Below are 23078 nucleotides of genomic sequence, written 5' to 3' on the forward strand. Positions count from 1 at the left end.
ATGATATTTTAAAAACCTAATTGGTTACTTTCTGTGGAGGATGGATAATGAGTCCATTATCTCGGAACCTTGGTAAATTAAAACAAAGAAGCAGTTTTTTCTACTTATCCTATGTGGACTGTACCACTGGGAAACCAAAAATTAGATGAGGGAAAAGGTCTCCTTATAAATTTATTCCAGTTAATAAATGAAGACAAAATGATAGACTAAGAATATAACTGTTTTCCAATCCCCAATGAATTCTGTTAATGTCAAGAAAGAGCAAAAACTGGACATTTTATGACTCCTGACAGTAGAATACAATGCTTTCTGTAGTCTCTTCAAAGGAATCCAGTCATAATCAAACCTTTGAATACATCTGTTTAAAGAGGACATAGATAATATTGAACTTCACCAATAGCATGCAATCAGCAATATCTAGCCCTTAGGATCCACTACAGGAAAAATAACCCACATTCTTCAACAGATGAACTATAAGAAAAAGAACAGGATGGAGGGGAACACGTAGATTAAGTAGTACTTTAAAAACACGACGAGTTGCCGTCAAGTCGATTCCAGTTTATGGCAATCCCATGTGTGTCAGAGTAGAACTGGTGCTCCATAGGGTTTCCGATGGCTGCTTTTTTGGAAGTAGATGGCCAGGCCTGTCTTCCGAAGTGCCTCTGGGTGGACTGGAACCTCCAACCTTTGTAGCCAAGAGTGTTAACTGTTTGTACCACAAAGGGACTCCTTTAAAAATATACCAAGTTTAAATACAATAGTAATAATAATAATAATTCAAAGAAGCTATTAATATAAAAAAGTCAGAATCGTGGTTATTTTGGAGGGAGGAAAAGGGCTGTGGTTGGGATCAGAACACATGCATGGGCTTCCACGGAGACTGTTTAGTTCAGTTTCTTGACCTGGTTGATAACAAGGGTATTTGCTTTCTAACAATTCACTAAGCTGTACATTTGTTTAGTGTCGAACAATACCTGTGTTCCATTGGCTTATCCCAAAAAGGTTTCTGTTTTTTTCTCATTGTTCTCAAGTTGGTAAAAAATCCTTCCCTTTCTTTGAAGGTTCTCATTTGATACAGTTTGTTACTTTATGTCTTCTAACTCTGTATAGAGACAGAAGCACACCTGTCTTGGGAAAAATGGCTTAGCTATTGGTAGAGGTGAAAACTGGCCATGTACTTTCACATGGGAAATTACTGGCCTGAGTACATCATGATGCTGGTAATCCATTGACTCCCTTATTGTGTTATTAATGCATTCAACAGGGACTTGTTGCCAAGGAGCAGAGAATATCAGGGAACTCTTGGCTGCTGACCAAAAGGTCGGTAATTCGAATCCGCCAGCTGCTCCTTGGAAATCCTCTAGGGAAGCTCTACTCTGTCCTATAGGGTCACTATGAGTCGGAATCGACTCGACAGCAATGGGTTTGTTTGCTTGTTTATTTTGGTTCTGTGTAAGCAGAGGGGGATTCCTAGGGAATGCCAAGTGGATGGCAGGGAATTGAAACAGCAGTAATAAACCCGGCATTTATAGGGGCCTTCCAGGGGAGAAGTATGCTTCTGTAAAAAATAGACTTCAAGGCCTTGGGAATTAATGAGCAATAGGAGGTGCACATATCAGGACTATTTCACTTGCGATTGACATAACCAAAGCTCAAATCATTGCAATGGAATATTAAGTAGAACTTCCCTGTGCCTCAGAGATTCAACTGAGGCTTCAAAGCCAAGGGCAACGGGGCATGATTGCCCACACCAGCTAATGAGAAAAATCACATGACTTGCAAAAAGGTGCTCGAAACCATTTCTGAGATCCTTAGCTCGTTACTCACCCCTAGCCAATATCAAATAAGACAAGAAGGTAAAGGAGATTGATTACTGAGGTGGCTTTCCTTGAAGGGAAATGTTGGTCTAGTTAGGAATTTATGGCATTTGTGTTTTCAAGTCACTTAATAGATGCCCAAGAGAATCTTTTACCGATATGGGATGTACTTACTAGAAGAGGAGACCTGATGAGCTGTAAAAGTTCACGAGACCTGTGCTTCCCTGGGATGGAGCAGTGTGAAGCCAGGAGATCCTGGGAGGGCCTGAGAGACATCCCCTGGAAATTATGGGTATATCTGAACAAAGAGATTGTGGACTGATTCGCCTAGAGAAGTTGGAAAGCAAAAAGGCTGGAGTGTCCCACAACAAGTGGACGAAAAGATAGGGCAGTAATGTAAAAACTTGCTCTTCTTGAATTTGGGGGAAAGTGGGCAAGGTTGCCATGGTTCCTAGTTGGCCAAATGGATTCCTTAAAAGGGAACTCAGCTAGAGCTTGGCTCAGAAGACTTCTCCCATGAAGGCTGCAGAGAAAGAGAAGTGTTAGACTAGTCCCTGGCTGAGGATGGGGCCCTAAGGAATACAGAAATATAGACAAATCCAGCATGTCAACATTTGCCAAACAGGAGGAATGGCCAAATTATGAAAGTATGTTCAAAAAGGACTTTTCTCCCTTCTTCTCCAGGGAGCCAAAGTAGGAAAAGGACAACCTAGAACACCAAGACTGAAAGCATGTTTTACTCATCCTTGTGGCTCCCTTCTTTCTGGTTGCTGGTCCTTGGAATTTCAGGGAATTCCCGAGCTGGGAAGAAGAGAATTTTTGAATTGGAAGAAAGCTTAAAGTTTTGATTTACATTAGAGTGAGGTTTTTAGTATATGAGCATGTGATGGTTCCAATAATCAAAAATGACCAGAAAAGTTAAGGAAACTGCTTAAGATCTCTTCAAGAGACGAGAAAGAAGATAAAATGGAAGGTGTTTGAAGACAGTGGTGCCTACTGATCCCAGCCTGTTCAGTTAGAAAAGACGATTTACTGACCTACAAAACTAATTTCAACGGTTGAGAGGACTTAATGCTCATTTGAATCTGGAGTTTAAATGATACGACAAGTCATGAGTTCACTGTCTCTCTTTCCACCTCTGCCTCTGTCTGCCTCTAATACTATCTCCATCTTGGTCTCTACCTCTGTCTTTCTTTATCTCTCAATTTATGTGTTGCTTTTTCTTGTTAGCATTGTCATCTCCTGCTGCAAACAGACTCTCTCCATGTAGTGGGAATGATGGCTATTGGTACCTCCCACCTGTATTTTCAGAGCGAGTAATCCAAAGATAGAAAGGGCTTTTATCCCTCAGCATCTACATGTCAGTTTTCACAGGAGGACTCTATCTCATCCTGCTTGAAATTTGTCTCTATCCCTTGAACCAAGCCCTGGAGAGAGATAGATGAGACACCATGATGGTCAGAATCCAGATACGCGCCCTTTCTGTGATGGAGGATGAGCAGATCACAGAGATTAGCTCTCTATCCATAGTCACTTGGGATGAGTGAGAGTATGTTCTTACGTTCTTCAGCAGAGAGGGGCATATTGGGTAGACAGAATAACATTGTCCACTATCAGGAGACCTAATGGATGAACTGGAGAACTGGGTGTAAAAAGTGGTACCACAGTAGCAATATGTGAGAGTACAAACCATAAAAGGCTCTGTGATTCAGCTTTCAAAAAGACGGAAGTCCTCTGAGGCCTCAGCATATACTTTGCTGCTATCATCAATGGAACAGAAATCAGAACACATCTCGCTCTTAGCCTTTGTTTCTCAATGTCTAGCTGTGAGATTCTGAGCAGAGGGAAATGAAACTACTAATCATACATATTTTTGAGGGGAAATAAAAATGAATATTAGTGCTTTAAAAAATAGATAAATTGCTCAAAGGAAGCATGCATTGAAGACAAGTAGAGAAGCTTCCAGGCAGAATCCATCTCTAATTACACGTCAAACAAGCTCAACTGTGCTAGAAATCTCCAGATTACTCTTAAGTAGCTTATTGAGACATAAAATTGTGCGTTAGACATGGCCAGTAGCTCAGATTTTCCTGTACATGACCAGTATTTTTCTTTCAGTACATGACAACAACCAAAGGGAATGCAGTAGCCACAAATTATCACCAAACATCTGGCATATATTTTAATGCAAATTACTACATGAGAATACAATTCCTTTTCACCACACCCATCCTCCTTCCAGCAACCTCCTCGTAACCATGCATTTGCCTACTTTACTAAAAGATATTTGTTTAATTGTAGGATTGTAGGGTTTTTTTTTTTCCTTTTTATGCTGTAATTTGGTGGTAAAAACACATAGATTAAAATAGAATGTAGGTATAATAATATAGTTACTTTTTATTCAAATACTACTTGATTCTTAAAATGTGTCCTATGCAGCAAATTGTCCTAAAAAAAAAACCAAAAACACAAATAACTATTAATAGACACACTGGTGGACACATTGAAAGAGCTGCATTCCAAAATTATTGCCATCACATTTAAGTAGATGGAAATTTAAGTCAAGTAAATTATAGATTTTGGAGCCCTGGTGGTACAGTGGTTAAGAGGTCGGCTGCTAACCAAAAGGTCAAAAGGTCAACAGTTCAAATATACCCGTCGCTCCTTAAAAACTGTATGGGGCAGTTCTACTCTGTCCTATAGGGTCTCTATGAGTTGGAATCGACTCGATGGCAGTAGGTAAGTTGTACATTACCAGAGATGGCTTTAGATTAAAAGAATTATATATTTACTTCCAAACTTGTAAATAGACCTATGAACAAATTGCTATTAGTTTTTTAAGAGTTCTAGGAAAGTCTAATATTGATTATGCAAAGGCATATTTATTGACTATGCAAAGGCGTTCAAATGTGTGGATCATAACAAATTATGGATAGCATTGTGAATAATGAGAATTCCAGAACACTTAATTGTGCTCATGAGGGACTTGTACATAGATCAAAGAGGCAGTCATTTGAACAGAACAAGGAGATACTTCATGGTTTAAAATCAGGAAAGATGTGCGCCAGGGTTGTATCCTTTCACCATACTTGTTCAATCTGTATGCTGAGCAAATAATTCGAGAAGCTGGACTATATGAAGAATGGGGCATCAGGATTGGAGGAAGCTTATTAACAACCTGCGATATGCAAATGACACAACCTTACTTGCTAAAAGTGAAGAGGACTTGAAGCACTTAATGGTGAAGATCAAAGACTACAGCCTTCAATATGGATTACACCTCAACATAAAGAAAACAAAAAACCTCACAATTGGACCAATAAGCAACATCATGAAAGATGGAGAAAATATTGAAGTTGTCAAGGATTTCATTTTACTTGGATCCACAGTCAATGACCATGGAAGCAGCAGTCATGAAATCAAATGACATGTTGCATTGGGCAAATCTGCTGCAAAAGACCTCTTTCAAGTGCTAAAAAAGCAAAGATGTCACCTTGAAGACTAAGGTGTGCCTGACTCAAGCCATGGTGTTTTCAATCTCATAGCATGCAAAATCGGGCCTATGAATAAGAAATACCAAAGAAGGATTTATGCATTTGAATTATGGTGTTGGGGAAGAATATTGAACATACATGGACTGCCATAAGAAAGAACAAATCTTTCTTGGAAGAAGTACAACCAGGGTGCTCCTTGGAAGCGAGGATACCGAGATTTCATCTCACAATTTGGACATGTTATCGGGGGGACCAGACCCTGGAAAAGGACATCATGCTTAGTAAATTAGAGGGTTGGTGAAAAAGAGGAAGACCCTCAATGTGATGGATTGACACAGTGTTGCAATGATGGGCTGAAGCATGGAGCCAACCTTACAGCACCTAACAACGATAACGCCAGGAAGGTCTGGTGGGTATTGCCAGCTCTGGTGAACATGCTACCTTGCCCATTGTGCAGTGGCAGGGTTCTTGCATGGATGAGTAAATACCTAGACTCATTTACTCATCAAAGGTGCCAGAATCGTACCTGTTTGTGACTACAGGTAGAAGATTAAAGAAGAGACTGAAGGAACACAGTGCAAAAACAGTGAAAGAGATACACAAGGATATCCTGAAACTTTCATATGAAGATTCTAGAATTGTTATGTTAGTTTTTCCACATTTTGATCAAATAAACAATTTGATAAAAGCATAAACCCCTTTTGGGGATCATGGTTTCAGGGGACATCTAAGTCAACTGGCATAATAAAATCTATTAAGAAAACATTCTGCATCCCACTTTGGAGAGTGCCATCTGGGGTCTTAAATGCTAGCAAGTGGCCAGCTAAGATGCATCAATTGGTCTCAACCCACCTGGACCAAAGGAGAATGAAGAACACCGAGGACGCAAGGTAATTATGAGCCCAAGAGACAGAAAGGGCCACATAAACCAGAGACTACATCAGCCTGAGACCAGAAGAACTAAATGGTGCCTGGCTACAACCGATGACTGCCCTGACAGGGAACACAACAGAGAACCCCTGAGGGACCAAGAGAGCGGTGGGATGCAGACCCCAACTTCTTAAAAAGACCAGACTTAACAGTCTGACTGAGACTAGAAGGACCCCATTGGTCATGGCCCCAGGCCTTCTGTTGGCCCAGGACAGGAACCATTCCCAAAGCCAACTCTTCAGGCCAGGATTGGACTAGACAATGGGATGGAGAGGGATGCTGGTGAGGAGTGAGCTTCTTGGATCAGGTGGACACTTGAGACCTTGAGGCTATGTTGGCATCTCCTATCTGGAGGGGAGATGAGAGGGTAGAGGGCATTAGAAGCTGATGGAATGGACACGAAAAAAGAGAGTGTCGGGGGGAGCGAGTTGTCTCATTAGGGGGAGAGCAATTGGGATTATGTAACAAGGTGTATATAAGTTTTTGTGTGAGAGACTGACTAGATTTGTAAGCTTTCACTTAAAGCACAATAAAAATTAAAAAAAATAAAAAAGCATAAACCCCTAATACCTAAGGTATGTTGTTTCTCCCCCACTCATGTATCTCTCTCTGTCCCTCACACATCTGCTTGCGTTGGCTTGCTGACCCTACCGGTTAATCTTCTGTAAGAACGTTGTCCTTGAAGGGGACTTGAGGTAACAAGGACTCTCAGTCCAGACGCCTGATGATGTGGCAGCAACACTAGACAGGAACCAACAACCCAAATTCTGCTTCCATTTAATAGCTAGGTAATTACAGGCAGCTCGCTTACTTTAAGTATTTCCTCATCTAAAAACATGTGGGTGTTTGGCTAGACGCTTGCTAAGGCTCCTTCCTGTTCTAAAATATTAAATTCTTTTACAAGGTTTAAACCTAATTTTGTGAGCAACACAGTCCAGGGGCTGGACTACTGCAAATAGCTAACTGATCCTTAATATATTTATTACTCAGAAATTATATGCAAGGTACTATGCCAGGAATTGGAATACTAAACATTTATTTAGCCATTAAGGAACTTTGCTGGGACCTACTGTCCTGGATTGAATTGTGCCCCCTAAAAGTATGTGTCAACTTGGATAGGCCATGATTCCCAGTGTTGTGTGGTTGTACTCCCTTTTGTGAATGTAATTTTATGTTAAAGAGGATTGGGATGGGATTGTAACATCCTTACTAAGGTCACATCCCTGAGCCAATGTAAAGGGAGTTGGGGAAACCAGCTTTTATCTTACAAGAGATAAAAGGAAAAGGAAGCCAGCGGAGAGAGACGGACCATATACCATCAAGAAAGTAACACTGGGAGCACAGCCCATCCTTTGGACCTGAGATTACTGCACAGAAAAGCTCCTAGTCCAGGGGAAGCTTGATGAGAAGGACCTTCTTCCAGAGCTGACAGAGAAAGCCTTCCCCTAGAGCTGATGCCCTGAATTTAGACTTTTAACCTACTAGACTGTGACAAAACAAATTTCTCTTTGTTAAAGCCATCCACTTGTGCCATTTCTGTTATAGCAGCACTAGATGACTAAGACTCCTACAATTCATTGATTGCTTCTCCCATTTTTGCGTGGTTTCTCTCACCTTGCCCTCGTATCACTGTTTCCCTCCATACCCAACTTTAATGCCATGGTCAGCTTTATGTAATCACTCTTTTGCAAATGCCTGCAACTGGCTCACTCCTCCTCTCACTGGCCAAACACCCACCTGTAGTTAAATTCAACTTTCAATTATTCAGCAACTGTACCAGCTGCTAACCAAAGGGTCGGCAGTTCGAATCCACCAGGCACTCCTTGGAAGCTCTATGGGGCAGTTCTACTCTGTCCTACAGGGTCGCTATGAGTTGGAATTGACTCGACGGCACTAGTACTGGGTACCCATAAAGCTGACAGTAGCTAGAGAAAAACACAGAACATAACCATGCTGATTGGTCTTGAAATTCATGAACACAAACCTCAAGTGTGCACAGGACAGGCAAGCAGTGATCCAGCATTTCCATGATCTCATAATTCTTCCCCTTTCCTCACACCTTCTCTCCCTTTAAACCTCCATCACTCCCTTCGCTATTATCACTGAGAAAACAGAAGCATCCAGAAGCGTTTGTGGGCACCCACCATCATATCTACTCTCCTACCATCAATTGTGTCCACAGGTTTTGCCTTCTTTGTGTAGATGACCCATCTGTGCTCCGCATGAAGATAACCATTTTACTTGTCTATCCCTCTCCACTCACCTACTCAAGGATGTTGCCCCAGCAATTTTCCCTCTCTTTCCTACATCATCAAGTTTCTCTCTGTACTGAAATATTTCAATGAATGCACAAACACACTTTCAAACCAAATAGTTCTATGTTTCATCTTAAAAAACAAGTAAGCAAATATAAATCTCTTCCGATTCTACTTATCTCCAACTATAAGCACATTCATCAATCTCTCTTCTATCAAAACTCCTAGGAAGTGTCTATACTCACTGTCTCCAATTATACTTTTCTTGCCTGTCTTTAGCTTACTCCATTGAAGCTTTCAACCCACCGCCCCACCAAAACTGCTCTGGTCAGTGTTAACAATTCTCAGTCCTAATCCTCTTGACTTTTAAGCAGAATTCAACACAATCCTTTGCTGCCTTCTCTGTTAAACACTGTCTTCACTTGGCTAATGGAACAGCCTGCTGTCCTGTTTTTCTGACAACTTCAATGCCCATTCCTTTTAGTCTCCTTTACTGGCCCCTCCATAACACCCTGGCCTCTTAACTTTGCAATGCCTGGGATTGAGTCATGGGGCCTCTTCTCTTTTCCAACCACACTCACTCCCTTGACTACTTGATGGTTTTAATTCTCAGATAACTGTCAGTTTTTATCTTCAGCTTGCCCTGAGTTCCAGACTTATTTAGACATCTTCATTGCATATATAATGGACATCTAGAACTTTACACCTCCAAAATGGGGCTCCTTCTTCGCTCCAAGCCTTGTCTATTTGCAGCCTCTTCTCTTCTCAGTGTCAGCCCATTCTTTTGATTTCTCGGGTCTAAATCTTTGAAGCCAGCTATAACTACTCTATCTTTTACAAAGCACCAGCAAATCATGAAATCGTGCAGACTCTACCTTCAAAATATATCCAGGATCTCAACATTCTAGGTACCACTCCCTCTGCTAGCACCCTCAACCAAGTCACCAGCATCTGTCTCCGGAAGGATTACAACAATTTACGAAGAGTTCTTCCCAGCTTTACAGAGCATCTGGGGTGATCCTATTAAAACAAAAGGCAAAGCCTGTCACTACAGGGCCCCGCATGTCTGGCCCCGTTACTCTCTGAATGATCCCTCCTATCAGTCTCCCCTTCATTGTTCAGTGTGTGTAATCTCAGCAGTCTCCGGGCTGATTCTAGCCCCTGCTACACACTGGCATGCATCAGGCAGGCTTGTGCTTTTTTTTGTTTCCTCTGCCTGGAATATCATTGCCTAGATTTCCACATGGCTCCCTATCTATTTTCAGGAAAAAGCCCAAAGGCCTTACAATGGTCTACAGGGCCTTGTAGGACCTAGCTCCATGTTTTCTCCTTCACATTATCTCCTCTTTTCTACCCCTCACCACACCTTCTGCTCCAGCACCTTGGGGTCCTTGTATACCAGGCACACTTCTGTTATTGGACTATGGCTCTGCCTTAATGCTCTACCTTGGATTTCCTCTTTCCTCACTTCCCCGTCTCCTTCAAGCTTTGCTCACATGTCCCCTTAATGACTTAGCCTTCCTGCCCTGCTTGAAATCAATTCCCTTTACCTTCTTCTACTTCACTTTTCATAACATTGGTCACTATAACTTGTAATATAGTATGTTTATCTATTATTTCTGTTGTTTTTGGTGCATTTCTGTTGTTACAATACCAACTTTCTGTCTTTTGTTAACTGATATACTAATTGTCTGGTATATAGTAGGTGTTCAGTAAATGCTTAATTTATCAATGCATGTAGCAACTATTTTCAAATATTTTATTAGAATTTGTCAAATATTTTGGAGGACATCCCCTCTTGAAAAACATAGTTTCTATTTTTGTTCAGAATGATATAATGAACCAAAATTAAGTATAACAATTAATACTTCAGCAAGAAAATTAATATAAAACATACCGAGAAGCCAAGCTGGAATATATGATTTTGTTCAAAAGTAAATGACTTGGCAGATTTTATAAATAAAATTTTCAGAACAAATGTGAGACTATCAAAAATTTTAAAATGAACATATACTTCTGCAACTAGAAACAATGCACAAGGTTGAGTTGTACTTTTTGTTTTTATTTGTAATTTCACTTATGAAATCAATATAGTGTGTTATTCTCTTGGTACGTACTACGTATGCATCATATATTCACACGCTCAAGACGGTTCCTTGAAGCATTTATGTATTTTTTCAAGCTACGCATCATTGAGGCAATATTCTTGTTTATTAAAAACATTGTTAAGAAAATTTCTGCAGCTCATTAAATTACATGAAGTGTTAGTAAATCCTTGTGGGTCAGAATTTTAAATAGGAAATGGAAATTGGAAAAAAGAGAAGACTTGACATCCACAAAATTATATCACAAAAAAGTATTTCCAGAATGAGTGGGTTCTTGCAAGGTAACAATGCAATTTCACAACTTATTTTTGTTTGGATTTACAGTAGCTTTTTTTTTTTTTAATCCTAGTTTAAACTCTTTATAGTGTTTATGTTTATCAGTATTACTAATTTTTTTCCCCCCTAGAGATTTCATTCATGCCAGCCTGGATTTCTGTGGCAGAAGAGGTGTAGTCATGGCACCAGTCAAATAAAATAGAAGCACACTTGTCCACAAACATTTTCATTATTGCCAGAACTCAAATGCTGTAACACTACTGAAAAGCTCATAAATTACTTAAAACTGTGTGTTCTGCACTTTCCCCAAGAAATCTCCACAGAAAAGCAATGCAAATGGTGTGTAGCTTTTGATGAATTACGCTGTTGGTGTCTTGTGCTTAATGTAGGGTTGAGTTTCTCAGTATTAAATGGCTGTGTGCCAAGATAGTTGGTGGCCTAATGGTCAATTAAACTTCAAATGGACTTCAAAGACCAGGATTAGCTATTTCCTTTTACTTTTAATTCTTTAATAATAATTTACTCAAATCCCTAAGAAAAATGTAAATGTACATCACTTGCTGTAGGCGTCAAGAATTAGAAAATATTGTTTCCCCCATTTTTTTTTTTTTTAGAACTGAATGTTTTAATGTAGCAAACCTGACAATCATTAGAGTCAAAATACAATTAGGAGTAACAGTGGCTATGCTAATATGTCAAAAATGCAATATCATTCATTGCAGTTTTGAAGATGTGTTAAAGTGGCTTCATTGTTTCAGGTGCAGAATTGGTGGTTTTAGAGGGAAAAGATCCATGGATCTATGTTGTGACACAGTCATAAATCTTGCAATAAATGTGACCAAGAATCAAACAGCTTTCAAAGCAGTAATGCTTAGGAAAATACTTGAAAATTTCTAGTTGGGTATTTCCCTTGTATTATAGTATTACTCATTTTACACAGGACTTTTCTGTTAGTGGGGAAAAAAGTACCTAGATTTCCTACACCTACAATAAAACAATAAAGGAAGATTTACAAACTCTTCTTCCCAGATTCCCACAGTACCCCTGGAACACCCTCTACTTCAACTCTGATATCATAATAGGGATTTGTTTCAGACTGAAAAGTACCAAGAAAGCCATGTGCTTTAAGTATTGAAAAAAATCTGTGAGTTTCTTCTACAAGGTAATCTATTTTTCAAAAAAATTCCATTCCGAGACTCGAACATGGATACTGAATACAAAATAGTGAAAGGTGCATTTAGAAATTTTGAGTGCCCTATTTATCTGGTTGATTGATGGGCATATAGATCCTGGCCCTGGTGACTCAGAGAGAGAAGGCAAAAAAGGCTTGGCGGTCCTTTCAGCTTCTCTGGACTCCACCATTGTTCTCACATCTACTTCTCTTGGGCAACACAACTCAGTCAACTGCTTCTACCACCAGTGGTTCCCGGGAGAAAGGCCAGGAGAAGGGCCAGGCCATAAACAGGAAAGAACTCCCTGGGCTTTTTTTTTTCTAACTTTTGATTTTGACATAATGATATAGGTTCATGGGAAGGTTCAAAAAAGAATACAGAGGAGCCGCTAATGCCTTTCACCCAGCTCCCCTCCACAGTCACATGTTACATAACTGTGTTGCAATACCAAAATGAGAAAATATACGTTGTTGCAATGTGTGTATAGCATTACTCCCTTTTGCCATGTGTGCAGATACCTGTACGGAACTATTCTACCACCACAAATATCTCCCTCAACCACTCCTTTAATGTCACACCCAGGACTATGATAGGAAAGAGTAAGGAAGACTGGAGGTTAGAATGAAGCCCAGAAACCGCTAATCTCAAATGATCGCTATAGAAATTATACTGCTGTGGAATCAAGGTCCCATGACTTATCAAGTCTTGGGTAATTCTCCTACAGTATTGTAACAAGTAGAGCCTTTTCTTTGGTTTTATACACACGGTTTTATCCTGAGAGAAACTAGTGGGAAAATGTTGACACTGGGCACACAGTGTCTTGATGATGAAAAGATTCCAAGATATGACCAGGAAGAGCCAGGTGATGGTGATGGTTGGGACTAGTTAGTGAGTCATTTTGTTTGGGGTTCCCAAGCACTGAAAAATGTGAACACTAATATAATAACAAGCAAGAGCAGCTCATTTGTATTGTTATCAACGTATGTACCAATACACTGGTTATCCACTATAATGAAATGAAATTTTCCCCATGAGAATAAATTGTCTAGATAAATAAAGCTGAATCCTTTGATACCCGCTATGTTAATTTGAACCGTTTTAATGGAAAGATTTGTAAACAGAAGTGTACATCTCTCAGCTTTTTTAAACAATGTACTACACACTTAATTTAATATTTTTTGTTGATGTAATGGGTGCTAGAAAGGAGATTAACCCATTGTGGTTTTAAAAGGGCCTGGGTTCTAGTGGTAATGTACTTTTACTTCCAAAGCTGGAAAACTGAACAGCAAGGTAGCATTCAGCTATCTCCTTGCTCTTAAGGTTTGCTCTTTTGATCTAGAATCATCTTAGTAAAGGCCCATTTGCTCTTCCTGGTTTTTGAGATCTCCTACTTGGTATGTCTTCCTTAAATATCTACAAAAGCACTTCTCCAAGTCTGGGAGTTTCAGAGAAAGCTTGGGATCAGCAGCTCCAAACTTATTACTGCATACAGCAACCTGGACAAGGCGAATTGTTGTAATCTGCTGCTACTTAAATATAGAAAACTTCTGGGCTTTTCTTTTTGTTAAGAGCCATTCACTTCAATGCAAGTTGGTTTGCATAATTCAGACACACCCCAACCTTCTCACTTGTTAACGAAGGCTTTCAGATAAGGCAGGGGATTTTTTAAAACCCTGCCCCACAGCCATAGAGACCACTATGGAGATCTATTCTGGGCTCGCCATCCAATTCCTGATCCAACCAGAGCAAGGTTGGATCTTTAATATTTATTTGGTAATATTAGAAATCTACCTAAGATTTTGTTTGAAAATATGATCTACTGATAAAAACTGTTTTGAAAACCACTGGAACAGGTGACGTCTTTATGATCATGTGAATTGATGTAGCCATAAGGTAGGGTGGTTCAGTAGTAAAATTCTCATCTTCCACATGGAGAACTGTTTCGATTTCCCACCAATGTGCAGTAAGTACAGCCACCAATCGTCTGTCAGTGGAGGCATGCCTGTTGCTATGATGCTGAGCAAGTTTCAGCACAAATTCCAGACTAAGATGGACTAGGAAGAAAGGCCTGGAAATTTACTTCCAAAAATCAGCCAATGAAAAAAGACGGAAGCAATCAAGGTGTCCATCAATGGATGAATGGATAAATAAATTATAGTATATTCACACAATGGAATACTACACATCAATAAAGAACAGTGATGAATCTGTGAAACATTTCATAACATGGAGGAATCTGGAAGGCATTATGCTGAGTGAAATTAGTTGCAAAAGGACAAATATTGTATGAGACCACTATTATAAGAACTCAAAAAATAGTTTAAACAGAGAAGAAAATATTCCTTGATGGTTATGAGAGTGGAGAGGAAGGGAGGGAGAGGGGTTTTCTAATTAGATAGTAGATAAGGACTACTTTAGGTGAAGGGAAAGACGCAATACAGGAGAGGTCAGAACAACTGAACTAAACCAAAAGCAAAGAAGTTTCCTGAATAAACCAAAAGCTTCAAAGGCCAGCATAGCAGGAGTGGGTGTTTAGGGGGCATGGTTTCAGGGGACATCTAAGTCAATTGGCATAATAAAATCTATTAAGAAAACATTCTGCATCCCACTTTGAAGAGTGGTGTCTGGGGTCTTACAAGCTAGCAAGTAGCCATCTAAGATGCATCAATTGGTCTCAACCCACCTGGAGCAAAGGAGAATGAAGAACATTAAGGACAGAAGGTAATTATGAGCCCAAGAGACAGAAAGGGACGCATAAATCAGAGATTACATCATCCTGAGACCAGAAGAACCCTATGGTGCCCAGCTACAACCTATGACTGCCCTGACAGGGAACACAACAGAGAACCCCCGAGGGAGCAGGAGAACAGTGGGATGCAGACCCCAAATTCTCATAAAAAGACCAGACTTCATGGTCCAACTGTGACTAGAAGGACCCCAGAGATCATGGTCCCCAGACCTTCTTTTAGCCCAAGACAGGAACCATTCCCAAAGCCAACTCTGCAGACAGGGATTGGACTGGACTATTGGATAGAAAACGATACAGGTAAAGAGTGAGCTCCTTGGATCAAGTAGACACATGAGACTATGTTGGCAGCTCCTGTCTGGAGAAGAGATGAGAGAGCAAAGGGGGGCAGAAGCTGGCCAAATGGACACGAAAATAGAGAGTGGAGAAAAGGAGTGTGCTGTCTCATTAGAGGGAGAGCAACTACAAGTATATGGCAAGGTGTATATAAGTTTTTTGTGTGAGAGACTGACTTGGTTTGTAAACTTTCACTTAAAGCACAATAAAAATTAAAAAAAAAAAATCAGCCAATGAAAACCCTGTGGATCACAATGATTGGATCCACTGCTGATCCCAGGAACGGGGCAGGACAGGGCAGTTGTTCCCTTGTGCGTGGGGTTGCCATGAGTTGGAGGCCAGCTCAGTGGCAATTAACAACAACAGCACAGCCAGAATATTGAGAATTCCTGGGATTTAAATAGAGTTTCCTAGTACATATTCCAGCAGTACCTCATTCTCCATCTCTCCCATGGGTTCCTCTTTGTTTCTGGTTGGAACAGGATTTCAGCCCATGACAGGATTTCATCCGTGATGACACACGTCACTATGGGTGACATAAACCAGGGGAGAAAGGTGTAGAACTCCCTCAATAAGACGGTAGAGAATCTTTGCTGAAGATATAGCTGTGGTTCAAACTAGTTTGAGCAACTTCTATGAACAACTTGAATGAACAGTTAGGAAGTAGCCAAGATTTGCTTTTTTTTTTTTTTTGAGAAAAATTCCCCACATCAGCATACAGTGGAGTGAAGAAAATGCCATTGATTGTGTGATCAGGGTGAGGAAGCATAGCTGCCTTTCTGTAAAATTAATTAACAAATTAGTAGTTGATGTGACGACCTTTTAACTGATCCTCTCATTCTGCGGGAAAAAACATTATCTACTCTGGAAGCCTGTGCCTTTTGACTCACTTGTATCATCCATAGCATTAGCCTTTCTTTTTTTTTTTTTTTAAATCTCAAATGGAACAACTTGTGCCTCTTCTTACAGCTTGGATTCCTTGTTTGTTGATGAAGTGAGAATGAGCCATCTGCCTAAACATTAAAAGTATATTTTTTTTAACCAGGCTTTTTGGAAGATTTACTCTAAAACCCACACTTTTTGCCACTGTCATCAAAAGTTCATCATATTTTTGAGGACAGTACGCCAAACCACAGTTGTCTTCAAATTGCTCTAGATCTTCCATTTTTAACAGAATTCCAGGCATAAGTAATACTAAAATCACACATCTGATGTTATAATGAAATTAAAAATCTGGTATGATGATATCTGAATAACGAATCATATGATTATATTTCTTATGAAAATGCTTCTGTACTATCCCACATTCTACATAACACCCCCCCCCCATGGGCTGTACCAAGGAGGAACATAAACAGTCAGGAAAGTCGATCATAGAACTCACCCCAAGGAAGTACTGATAGAATAGCTTTATTTTTATAGAGTAAGCCTTAGATTAGGACATGATTTTTCACTGAGAGTAAAAATTATGGTACAACCAGTCAGAAAAACGAATCGTCCATATGTGCACTAGCTATTTCTCAGAAAGCAATAGGCAAAAGGGTAGCATCTTTGGAGGTTCTAAAATGATTATTTTTTTCAGCTGCCTGAGGTTTCGTTTTACGGCTCCTACAGATTAGTCAACATGCGTAGAGGTAGAATTTTGCAAACTTGCCTAGTTTCATTACATTATAAGACTTCAGACCTTTTACCAAAATTGTTTCCATCCACTTGCCCAACCAAATGACAAAGCTGTTCTATGCATGAGGAAACCTGAACTCTGATCCACTATGAAGCTGTTAAATTATTTTTAAAAATTTTATTCATCTTTTTCCTTCCCCCCCAAATTATAGAGAGCATCTTTGGTCTTATTATAGGGCATTTGGAATTATATTGTGGAGAGTATTATAGGGTACTATTTCAGATTTATAGGTAATGAAATGAGTCAAAGAGTTGAATGAAATACAGCAAAGACTAATCTAATCAGGAGAGAACAATGATCGAATTTGGGAGAAAAGGGTTTAAATTGTAATCCTATAAAGAATGGCCGTTGGACTCATCCTGCCCTGTACCTTACATTTGGAAAACACTGCAGCTTTGGTGATCATTGCATACTCCATTCTGCTGTGTGACCTCTACTTCTCTGTCTTTCTCAGGACCACCCATGAGGGCTGCTATTAACCACATCACCAGGGCCCAGCCTTCCTGGCTGATAACCCTTGTCCATCAGTTAAGCTTGCTCAGCCTGTGTTTCTCCTTTATGCAGAACCAATGCAGAGATACCACCTTGAACTTGTGGCAGGTGGAGATAAACATTTATTAGCTCAGGTTTCCTGACAACACAAGGACACAAGAAAGTAGCAATGAGAAAATGAAAATAACTATTATTTGAGGTGAGACTGTGCAATTGGCAAAAGCCATTAAGTGACTAATGCTTGAAAGAAAGACAGAATGAGATGTTAACAGCAAAGCTCAAGAGGAAAGAAATGACATGGTGGCTAAGGTCAAATTCATGACCCCTGCACACCTCCATTGTTCTCTGAACAGCATTAACCTTCGTCATAGTTTCTCTCTCCTCCATTCACTCTGTGTTTCCATTCTTAGAGTTTCTGCTGTCATCTCACTTACTAACAGATGCATCCCCGAAGAAGAAAACTAATGCTTTGTCCCTTTCCCTACTTATAGGAGCTAACATTTGTTGAACGCTTACTCAATGCCAGATATTGGGCTAACATGTTACACACATTATGTAACGCGATCCTCCCTACCACCACGTCAGGAAGTATAATTATTAATCCACCTCCTTGGAAGCGGAAAATGAGGTGCGGGGGTTTATATAACATGTCTGTGGTTACAGAACTGCCAAATTAGTAGCAGAATTGCAGAAACCCAAATCCGTCTGATACCAGAGCTGGATTCGAAATGATCCCCTTGACTGCTGGCTTCTGAGGTCCTCCCAACTGGCTTCTGAAGTTCTCCGTGAAGGCTTCCCATGGGACAAATCTACTGAACCTTAGCTGTGTTCAGAGACTGGCAAAGACGAAGTATCTCCCACAAGTCTTTGCATGTAAATGAAGAGGTCCAAACACTTTCTTAATAGCCTTTCTCTATCCAAAAACTCAATAACCTCTGTTTCTCAAAAATTCTTGGCAATTACTTAAAATAAGTCTTATGCCTCTGTATAAAACTATGGGCTGAATTTCCCATTTCTACCATGGGATAAAACAGATGTGAAGTTCTAGCATTTATTCATCGACCCATGTTCTTATTTCCAGGCATTAATAATGACTACCAGCAGGAAAACTTTAGTCCAAAGAAATGAGTAACTTGAACGACAGAAGTGGGAACAGGATTTTTATTGGCTAGTTGTTCTAAAGTGCTGTGTTTGTAACCTTCTCTGTTTGTCTCCATTTCACAAACTCACAACCTTACTGCATTTTAAAAATATTTGTTATTACGTGCTTACAAAATTAATATATGTATTTTAATCACAGTAACAAAGTGAAGGTGGAAATGATTTCATTTGCCATCTTGAAGTCTTGTTTCAAAGATTCTGAGAAAGATAGAATTCCAACAAGTCAAAAAGTTAGCTTATCTATCTGAAATTGTACCTATTGTATAAAGTTAGAAGGGAGCTAGATACAGCGACATAAATGCATAATTAAATGTAACTCAGAAATTTATTTTCAAACGCTACTAGTGATGTTCCAATTTCACCAACATTTTTGGTCTTGTTCGGTGGGGCCTATGGAGATACAGTTGTAATGGTGGCCTTTCTGGAATCTCTATCATTTGAACACGTAACCTGACTGTGCTTTGGTGTGCTTTGCTCACGAGACTGTGTGAAGTTAGGAAGAGCTCAGCATTTCACTATGAACTGTATTAAGCAGTCACTCTCGCATGTGGTCAACTCTTTGAAGAATCATAAAATGTGAGGACCGAAGAGGACCTCCAAGTCCATTTAACCGAGTCTCTTCATTTTCCAGATAGAAACCGGGGGCTCACAGATGTCGTCTGACTTGTTCAAGGCCGTGCAGCTATCTCATCTCTCTGTGGATTTGGCATGTGGGAAAGTATCAAAATCGAATGGAATGTAAGGACTCAGATGAGAGCTATAGCTCTGCCTATAATTAGAAAGGTCTAGTTTTGGGGCGATTACAACTCTGTTTTCTCATCTGTATAATAGAGATGCAATCTGTCTTATGGGCAATAACAAAGTATCTTTTACAAAATGTCTGATTTATATAGTAGATGCTTGGAAATGTTATTTTCTCCCTTTCTAAAAGCATCTTGAGATGAAAGATGTAATAGGATCAGCCTATTTGACTTCAGTCTTGAGTTATCCTGTTGTTACCAATTAAAACCCGTTGCCGTCAAGTCGATTTCATAGTGGTGTAGCAGTTAAGAGCTACGGCTGCTAACCAAAAGGTCCCCAGTTCAAATCTACCAAATGCTCCTTGGAAACTCTACGGGGCAGTTCTACTTTGTCCTATGGGGTCACTATGAGTAAGAATGGACTTGGTGGCAATGAGTTTTTTTGAGTTTGTTACCAATTAGCTGTCTTATAATCTGAGTGTTACCTTTCCTTGGGAAAAAACCCTTCAGAGAACTCTAACTGTTGTTACATTTATTTACCTTAGGAGGAACCCCAAAACCTGGAAGGTGGTTTCCCATGATAAGACCCATTTATTGTTCTTGGAGGGCTGACCTCCTGGATTTTCTCAAATATCTGAGTTCTCCAAATGACATCCCTTAGCGTCCCATGGGTTGAACATGTGTATGGGTTCCTTTGCTTATCAAAGATTTATCTAGTTATGGAATGCTCTGGTCTTTTCCAGAGCCAGGCTCACAACTTGCTAATACTGATGACTTTCCACTTGCCATAAAGCTTACTGTGGTGGTCGAGATGCCCCACACCTTCTGCCAAAGAGCAGGAATCTTCCGGTCTTTCTGCGAATTAAAGAATCCCTGCTTTTTGCATAGGGCAGCTCTACTCTGTCCTATCGGGTCGCTATAAGTCGGAATCAAATTGACAGCAACAAGTTTGGTTTTGGTTTTACTCTCTGGATGGAGGCCTGGTGCCACCATGGTTAAGAAGCTCAACTGCTAACCAAAAAGGTCAACAGTTCAAATCCACCATCTGCTCCTTGGAAACCCTATGGGGGCAGTTCTATTCTGTCCTATAGGGGTGCTATGAGTTGGAATCGACTGGATGGCAATGGATTTTTTTTTTTTTTTTAACTCTCTAAATATTCAAGGGAAAGGAGAAAGTGTTACTGTATGGCTTATGAAGTGTTACTCTATGACTTAAGCTTTCCAAAATTCCAAGGATTTTTTTTTTTTAAGTTTCTTTTGGATACAAAGAAATTCCCATTCATCACAGAATACTCCCCAAATCCAGATATACATAAAGAAGAAAATTAAAATCATTCTTTAGCCTACAAGCCAGACATAATAATTTTTTTTTCACATGTGAGATCGTAATGTATATAGATTCTAACACCTCTTTCTACTCAATAAACAATGTATGGTCAGTTTTTTCTCATGTTACTAAACGTTCTTCATAAATACCTTTCCTTAGAGGTTGTGGCATAATATATCCATTTTTGACAGAGTAGATATAAATAAAAGATGTTCTATTGAAATCGTGGGAGATCAACATCAAAATTAGTACACTTGCTATGAATAGAAAAATCAACCCGAGCAACGAGACTTCAGTATAATATGAAATCTTTGGGGGTTATTGCAGGCAAAACCTCCATTGCTAATAGATGTCAAATAATATTTGTTGTATAACTTAGATGGCATAACAGGCAAATATAAAAAGTTAATTTAAAAGACAGCCAGTTTTTATAATTAAGAGAACTAACACCAACAGAACAAATGCACAGGAAGCAATTTTTCAATGTAATTATGGAGGAAAAGAGGGATTTAAGAGAAAACAGGAAGAGGGTTTAAGATAATTAAATGAAAAGTGGAGGACATAAAGCCACCATTATGCATGAGATATAGTTCCTGTGGTCTAGGAATCAGGAGAGTAACTGTGAGGCTGTGAGCAAGTGTGGGACCCTTGCACCAGCTGTTGGGGTCTTCATCCTGCTAGATGCCTCCTCAGCTCTTGCTCATCTCAAATACTTATTAAAAAAAGAAAAAAGCACAACCACTTGCTGCCTGGTGGACCCCAACTCATGTGACCCTACGTGTGTCAGAGTAGAACTGTGCTCATGGGTTTTTTTTTCCATTGTCTTTTTTTCTTTTTATTATTTATTTATTTGCTTATAGGTTTTTTTTTTTTTATTGTCTATTTTTTAAAAAATTTGAGGCCCTGGTGGCCCAGTGGTTAAGAGCTATGGCTGCTAATCAAAAGGTCAGGGATTCAAATTCACCAGCCTCTCGTTGCAAAACCTATGGGGTGATCCTATTCTGACCTATAGGGTCACTATGAGTCGGAATTGACTCAATAGCAATCGGTTTTTTTTTTTTTTTTAATTATTTGTTTATTTATTTTTGCTCATAAGGTTTTTAATGGCTGATTTTTCAGGAGTAGATTGCTAGGCCTTCCTTCTGAGGTGCCTGTGGGTGGACTCAAACCTCCCACCTTTTACTTAGCAGCTTATTGCATTAACCGTTTGCACCACCCAGGGCATTCTCAGAAAGGGAACATTTGTTGAATACCTAGAATATGGCTGACACCTTGCTGGCGGAGTGGACACAAAGATGCTCAAGACTTGGTCTCTGCTGTCAAAGAACACCAGTGTCGTGTGACAGGCAGTTGATAAGCACATGCTTACACCACCTTGTGACAAAGGCCAATTTATTTGTGCATTGTCGTTGGTTTTGGGGAACACAGGAGAAATAGCACTGAACTGTGTCTTCGGAGTACGGCTGTTTCCACTCAAGTATTATCTGAGCTGACTCTTGAAGAATGGGTTCAATGGTTGGGTGAGAGAAGATTGACCAGTTTTTACAAAGTCAAACTAAATCAAGTGCCAAGTGATGGAACCTTTGGCGTACACACCTGGCACTTTTCTAAGATCCAGAGGAGAATGGAAGAAAAGTGTACGCTGTGGTCTTTGTCCCCAGGATTATCGAACCACATTCCCTATGGCCTAGCCATCCCCTAGCCACCATTTCTTTCTCAAAAATGTTGAGCACCATCATTTTGGGAAAGGACTCATGGAGACTGAGCAACAGGAGCCTGCAAAAGCTTGAAAGCAAATCTTGGATATACACCCATCTGTTCACAAATCTGGTTTCAGAATTTTTCTCTGGTGTGCATCTAAGGTACACTTTGAACAATTGTGTATGATTTTATTTCACTTCACTCCCTACTCTGAGAAAAGTCCCTACTTAGATGGGTGTGATAAGATAACATTTTCTGTTACAGCCACTTCACAGCTGTAACTTGAGAACTGCAGTTGGCCAGGTTGCTCTGCATGCAGGGTCATTAGGGAGTGTGAAACACAGGCCCCAGAGCCTGGCCAGGACGCTACCAGGCCCTATTTCTGCTGTGCTATGGGACATTTTTCTGAAGGTTACTAGAACCAGTACAGACAAAATGCTTTCAGCATCAAGAACCCCACAGAGATTACAGTCAAATATTAGTGATGTCAAATTAGCATACACACACACACAAAGCCACAATAAAGCTCTATTTTTTCCTAATTCCAAAACTGAAGAGGCTGAAACCTTAAAACTTGTATATTTTAATAGTACAGTTTTCTTCATCTAGGAGGAAAGTTGAGATGTGCTCTCTTTAGATACTTTTGCTTGACAGCGTGGTCACCCACACCCATTCACTATCCTCCCCTCCACCCCTAAACTGTGGATGACATATTTTTTCTCAGCTTTACTTCTGTGGCAAATGCCATGTACTGTGAATTTAGTGATCCACTGCGGTGTAGAGATGAGTAAAGCAAAAAGCAACAGATAATGCCCAAGAAGTAAATCAAGCAGAAGAAAAATACT

This window comes from Elephas maximus, chromosome 23 (genome assembly GCF_024166365.1).
Source record: "Elephas maximus indicus isolate mEleMax1 chromosome 23, mEleMax1 primary haplotype, whole genome shotgun sequence".
In the NCBI taxonomy this organism is placed as follows: domain Eukaryota; kingdom Metazoa; phylum Chordata; class Mammalia; order Proboscidea; family Elephantidae; genus Elephas; species Elephas maximus.